This window comes from Hemiscyllium ocellatum, chromosome 28 (genome assembly GCF_020745735.1).
Source record: "Hemiscyllium ocellatum isolate sHemOce1 chromosome 28, sHemOce1.pat.X.cur, whole genome shotgun sequence".
Lineage (NCBI taxonomy): Eukaryota > Metazoa > Chordata > Chondrichthyes > Orectolobiformes > Hemiscylliidae > Hemiscyllium > Hemiscyllium ocellatum.
Genome location: NC_083428.1, coordinates 28533815 through 28540553, shown reverse-complemented (window position 1 = coordinate 28540553; position 6739 = coordinate 28533815).

The following is a 6739-nucleotide window of genomic DNA, read 5'->3' as shown; positions in this document are numbered from 1 at the left end:
CAGAGGAGATGGTGGAGGCTGGTGCAACTACAAAATTTAAAAGTCATCTAGAAGGGTATATGAATAGGAAAGGTTCAGAGGGATATGGGCCAAATGCTGGCAAATGGGACTAGATTAGGTTAAGATATTTGTCAGCGTGGATGAGTTGGACCAAAGGGTCTGTTTCTGTGCTGTACATCCCTATGACTCTTTGACTCTAAATTACAGGAAGATAGGGATATGGGTATTCTCCTGCTTAGATCTCAAAATATAAATAAGTAATACCATGAAATGATAGTTAGGGCAAATAAAGTGTGAGGATGCATTCATTGGATAGTTGACGAAGATGAGTCATGAAAGTTTGTCCCAGACAGACAATATTGTGTGCAATTTGATGGGTAGCATTAAGCCATTGGAAATGGTGAAAAGAAGGGACTCTTAACTAATTCACCGTGTAATGCATCTTAATTATTAAGATGTAGAGGAAGAGTTGGGACTCTACAGAAGCAGAGGCTTAGGTGTGATCTGATTGAGGCTTATAAAAAGAAGTACAGACACAATGGGCTGAATGGCCTCACACAATTCTGTGATTCTGAAATAGTGTTCTAGCTGATAGTTGACAATCAACTGGGTTCAGAACTCTCTGGGCAGCAGTTGTAATATTGGTCAGGTCAGATTGAGGAGACCTTCTCTCAGTCCTCAGAACTATCTACCATCTTGTTCACTGAACACTTACTTGCTGAATTATTTCAAGTGATAGCTGATCTTGATTCTCATTGGGAAAGATCTTATCCCTTATAAAAAGGAGGCATTTTAGGGAATTCAGGACTCAAGTGATTTCCTCAAATAGTTTAAATCACCCTCATGAGTCGAAGAGAAATTCCCCAGATTTTCTCTCCACAGATTGGCTTGTGTTTTAATCTTCTTTTCATCATTTTCATTATTTTGAGTGATGTATATTTTGTCCATTTTTTCCATTTCGTTCTTCCCCTTTTTATAAGTATGGAGATGTTAAATTTGAAATTCCACAAATCTTTCCCCAGTGTCTCACTATAATTTACTTCACATTACTTACCTCAACTGAGTTAGTTCTATAAAAGTTCTGTATGTTAGTGACTTTAACCTCAATATATTATCCCTGAGCTATACTCCAGTATATGAACCAACTTGGTGCCATTCTCAGAAGCAAGGAGTCAGTGATTAAGGCAGGGCATTTAACAGTTCCAGTGTACTCCTGCCAAGCTTTCACAATCTGTGTACTTGAGGCCATCCAAAACTCTGCTGTCTCAGTCTTTAAGTCCCATTCACCCATCATCCCTGTGCTCAGTGGCTCATTGACTCCCAATTAAGCAAAGTCTCATTTTGTTTTCAACTCCATAGATGGCCTTGCCCCTCTCTATATCTATAATATCTTCCAACTCCCACAACCCAGGTGAATACCTCTAATTTTCACCTCGTGAGCATTCCTGACTTTAGCTTCTCTGCCATCAGTGGTCTCACCCATGCTGCCATGAAACTAAACTTTGAAATAATCTCCCCAAACCCCTCAGCCTTTTGCCTCTTTTTCCTCCTTTCAGGCAGCCTTTAAACCTCTTTGACCTGGTGTTTAGGTATCAGTCAACATACCTCCTTGTCTGTCGTTTGGTTTTTAGATTTTCTTTATAAAATTCTTTCCAAGTTCCTTGGGTCATTTTATTGTGCTAAAAATGGTTTTTAATTTGTGGGCTATTATTAATGATGTGACCAAGCAGTACTGGTTAAGTTGAGCAATGCATTTCCTGTAGCCTTAATTGGAGGTGCCTGTTGTATCATTGCACCCAGCCCACCTGCAGGATTCATCAAGATGTAGAGGAGGAGTTAGTCGAAACAAGTCTAACCCTGCCAATGGCAGGTCCAGTGGGATGTTCTTGGTCTGCTTTGCTTGCAGTTAATGGGTGAGTTGGTGCCAGCAGGAATATTGATATGGGAAGGTACAACCAAAGGAAGCATTCCAGCTTCACTTCCAAAACATGAAACCAACAATTCTGTGCATTGTCTACTGCCTGTAATGGAGATGCACAGCTGGCATAATGAGGGTATGTGTGGGTGGGTTTGGGGATGCTGGGAAATTGGGTATTGAAGTTACATGCGCATAACTAAACATATCCTTTATCCACCCATTAATTTAAATGAGACTCGGGTTGTGTTTTGGGCATGCAATCATATTCACCAGTAGTTTTCCTTTGCTTTACCCATGTTCATGCTAATGATTCTAATCAGAGTTCAGTTGCTCGTGATTTTCTGTGCTGTTGCAGTCCCTTTGTGGGCGGCACAGTGACACAGTGGTTAGCACTGCTACCTCACAGCGCCTGAGACCCGGGTTCAATTCCCGACTCAGGCGACTGACTGTGTGGAGTTTGCACGTTCTCCCCGTGTCTGCGTGGGTTTCCTCCGGGTGCTCCGGTTTCCTCCCACAGTCCAAAGATGTGCGGGTCAGGTGAATCGGCCATGCTAAATTGCCCGTAGTGTTAGGTAAGGGGTAAATGTAGGGGTATGGGTGGGTTGCGCTTCGGCGGGTCAGTGTGGACTTGTTGGACCGAAGGGCCTGTTTCCACACTGTTAGTAATCTAATCTAATCTTATAGGCTTGCAGACAATGGTATACATTCAGAGGAAAAACAAATGGCTTTTTTACTCATTCGTGGGATGTGGGCATCAGTGGCTGGGCCAGCATTTATTGCCCATCCTTACATTTTAGATTCCATACAGTGTGGAAACATGGCATTTGGCCAACAAGTCCACACTGACTCTCCAAAGAGCATCCCAGCCAGACTCAACCAACTGTACCCTATCCTTGTAACTCTGCACTTCCCATGGCAAATCCACCTAAGCTACACATCCCTGGATATTGTGGGCAATTTAGCATTGCCAATTCCCCTATCCTGCACATCTTTGGATTGTGGGAGGAAATCAGAGCACCCGGAGGAAACCCATGCAGACACAGGGTGAACGTGCAAACTCCACACAGACAATTGCTAAAGGCTGGAATTGAATCTGGGATCCTGGTACTGTGAGAAAACAGTGCTAACCACTGAGCCTTTTTTATACCAAGTGTATTGACAAAGATGGTGGGGAACTTCCTTCTTGAACCACTGTAGCCCATGTGCTATAGGTACATCCTACAGTAGGGAGTTCCAGGATTTTGACTCAATGACACTGAAGGAACAGTGATATAGTTCCAAGTCAAGATGGTGTGTGTTTTGGAGGAGAACTTGCATGTGATAGTGTTTCCATGGATCTGCTGCCTTTGGCCTTGCTATGGTAGAGGTACTGGATTTGGAAGATGCTGTTGGAAGAGCCTTGGTGAGTTACTGCAGATGCATCTTGTGAACAGCACATACTGCTTCTACTGAGCATCAGTGGTGAAGAGATTGAGTATTGAAGATGGTTAATGGGGTGTCAGTCAATGAGGTTGCTTTGGCCTGGATGGTGTCTCACCTCTTGAGCCTTGTTGGAGCTACACCCATCCAGGCATGTGGGGAGAATTCCGTTATACTCGTGACTTTAGCTGTAAAGTAAAATATGGTAAAAAAAACCCCTAAGATTGCAAGCTTGCATGGAAGTAACGCAGGAACTTCTCGCCACGTTTGTTTGAGGAATGGCAAAATGGAGATATTGCTGGATGACTAATTCTGCAGACAGGTCCACCCTCCCTAGACTGGTGCACTGCTGTGTGCCTGACAGGGAGTGGTAATCATGGGCAAAAATGTCTACTGTGCCCGCTAGACCTAGGAAAAGAGAATAACTAAACATAGGAAAGCTCCAAGGCTAGGACTTGGGTGGCACAGTGGCTCAGTGGCCAGCACTGCTGCCTCACAGCACCAGGTTTAATTCCATCATCGGGCGACTGTCTGCATGGAGTTTGCGCATTCTTCCCATGTCTTGCGTGGGTTTCCTCCCACAGTACACAGATGTGCAGGTCAGGTGGGTTAGCCATGGAAAATGCAGGGTTAGAGGGATGGGGTGGATTTGGTTGAGATGCTCTTCAGAGGATCAGTGTGGACTCAATGGACCCAATAGCCTGCTTCCACACTGTAGGGGTTCTATGATTCTAAGATCATCAAGACATCATATCCTAAGTTGTATGCTTAACACAAAAGCCAGGATTTGTTGGGCAGAAACTTGCCCGGCAATAATTTAAGTTGTGTATGAAAGGCAGGGAAGAATTTTGAATATATGGTTTACTTCCCCTTCGTAAATCAATGGTCTGATATTATATTGTCCGTTATATGGCTGGACAGCGCACCCTCTAATTCATGGTGAAAAATTGACAGAAAATCTGATAGTTATTTAGAATTTATTTACTGAAAGAGCGATAAATATTTGAAGCAACATGCCAGATGGAACAGTAGAAGCAGAATTATGAGGAATGTTGGGAATAAGACTGTTAAATCAGGAGGGGGTGTGGATTAGGCTCCGTCTTTGATGTGTTATTGGTGAAAAAAAGTGTGGTTCCCAGAGTTTTCTTTGTTACTTTGAATAAACCTCATGTGAGAGCTTCGTTGGTTGCAGATCAGAGCTGAGACCAGTGTAACTGTATCCACCTCCATTCCAAACAAGACCTTATCCAAATGCTAATTCTAAGGGACCACATCATTTCCCGTTGATCCCCTTCTCAAGACTCTTTGATCCAAGGATAATATTGAGATAAAAAATCCTGACCCAAGGAGGAATAATATCAGAATTTTTGAGTGTTTGTTACTTTGAGTCTCACTGATCGTCTGCCAGCTGTTATCAGCAGACAGCTTATATAAGAAACTCAACCACGTTGTCCCAGATCATTGTGTTTGTTCAGTTTGTTCAGCTTTGGACTATAAGTCTATAAAATTGGCAAACAAGATATCTTTCCTAGGTACTTGGAAGGAATTTTAATTAGAGCAGAACATTTCTTGGCAAAGCCATTGGGGAGTTATCAGGATTCAATTGTATTATGGATGGCATTTTGGAATTTAGTTCTAATGGCTACAATTAATCAGGGTGGTTCAAGGATCTGAGATGAGATATTGAGAGAATACTGAGTCCATGATTGCCTCCTTAACTCGGTACAAAACCCAGAGTTGAACAACTTGCTAGCCTATTTCAGAGGGCAGTTGCTGTGGTTCTGGAGTTGCATGGGAAGTTGATGGTGCAGTGGTAATGTCATTGACCCAGTAATGCAGAACCCCACGCTAATGTTCTGAGGGCAGTGTTTGAATGCTGCGATAGCAGATGATTAAACTTTTGATTCAAAGCTCATCTAATTGTGATTGTTGTTAAAAACCCATCTAGTTCACTATTACCCTTTACGGAAGGAAATCTGCCATCCTTAGCTAGTCTGGTCTACATGTGACTCCAGACTCACAATAATGTGGTTCCCTCTTAATTCCTCTCTGGGCAATTACGGATGGGCTGTCCTACCTAGTGATGTCTGCATCTCATGAATGAATGAAAAAAACTTTGGCTAGGCTGGGTTAGAGCAGGAGATTTCCTTCCCTTGAAGACACAGGTGATCTGCATGGATTTTTGCAAAAATTGATGATAGTTGTCATGGTCATTATTACTTTCAATTCCAAATTCATTAATCAAGTTTAAATTCAACTGGCTACGATTGGATGATTAATGAAGGAAACACTAGGAAAGGATTAATTGAGCTCAGTGTGAGATTATCAATAACAGAGTTCACTGGGTGATAGGGGAGTTGAGAGAGAATAATCAACAGAACATCAAGAGACGGTAATGTGCAGAAAGTGTTGATGAAGGAGGATTATCTCATGAGAATATGATAGATTTTTATGTTTGCATGGCATTGAATTACCTCTTATTAGTCACAGAATTTACCAATTGCCTTATAGATTGCATTAGTTGTGATAAGGTATCTGGTGAAAAGATTCTGGTGATCAAAATTTACCAGCAATATAGCTTTTACCATTGGATTTTCATGCTGAATTTCATTGATTTCACAGATTGGTCACAGGTTTGTGTTTTATGTCAGTAATCAGTACCAGCTTCCCCTTGGATTCTCAGCTCTGTAATGCCTGCCTGTGTTGGCTCTATGAACTAGACACATCTTTTCCTCCTTGCACTGTGCCCCAGTCGTCATGATGGCAATTGGTCTGTGGCAACTCATGGGTATGTTCCTGCCTACAACATTCAGAACCAGCTGATAGAGTTGAGAATACCCAGTGACAAGACAAGCGCTAACAGGGAGGCGGAGATGAGTGATGGAGCACAGTCTAGAAAGTGGAGTTGAGTCCACAAGCAGATCAGCCAAGATTTTATTGAATGGTGGAGCAGACATGAGGAGCCAAAGGTTTTACTCCTGCTCCTGAAGGGTGAGGAAGTGAAGAGAAATTCCTGGGATTTCCTGAAGTAACATCAGAGGATTAACATGCAAATTTGTTGAGCAGACTACACCAGCATCTTTCAGCCAATTTTTTTTTTAAATATTCATTCATGGGATGAGGGCATTGCTGGCTAGACCAGCACTTATTGTCCATCCTGAATTGCCCAGAGGGCAGTTAAAAATCAACATTAAGAAGAACATTGCAGATTTCCTTTCCTTAAGGACATTAGTGAACCAGATGGGTTTTTCCCAACAATCATCGTTAGACTCTTAATTCCAGATATTTATTGAATTCAAATTCCACCATCTCCCATGGTGGGATTCAAACCCCGGGTCCCCAGACCATTAGTTTGGTCTCTGGATTAGTAGTTCGGCGATAATACCACTAGGCACCCTTGTT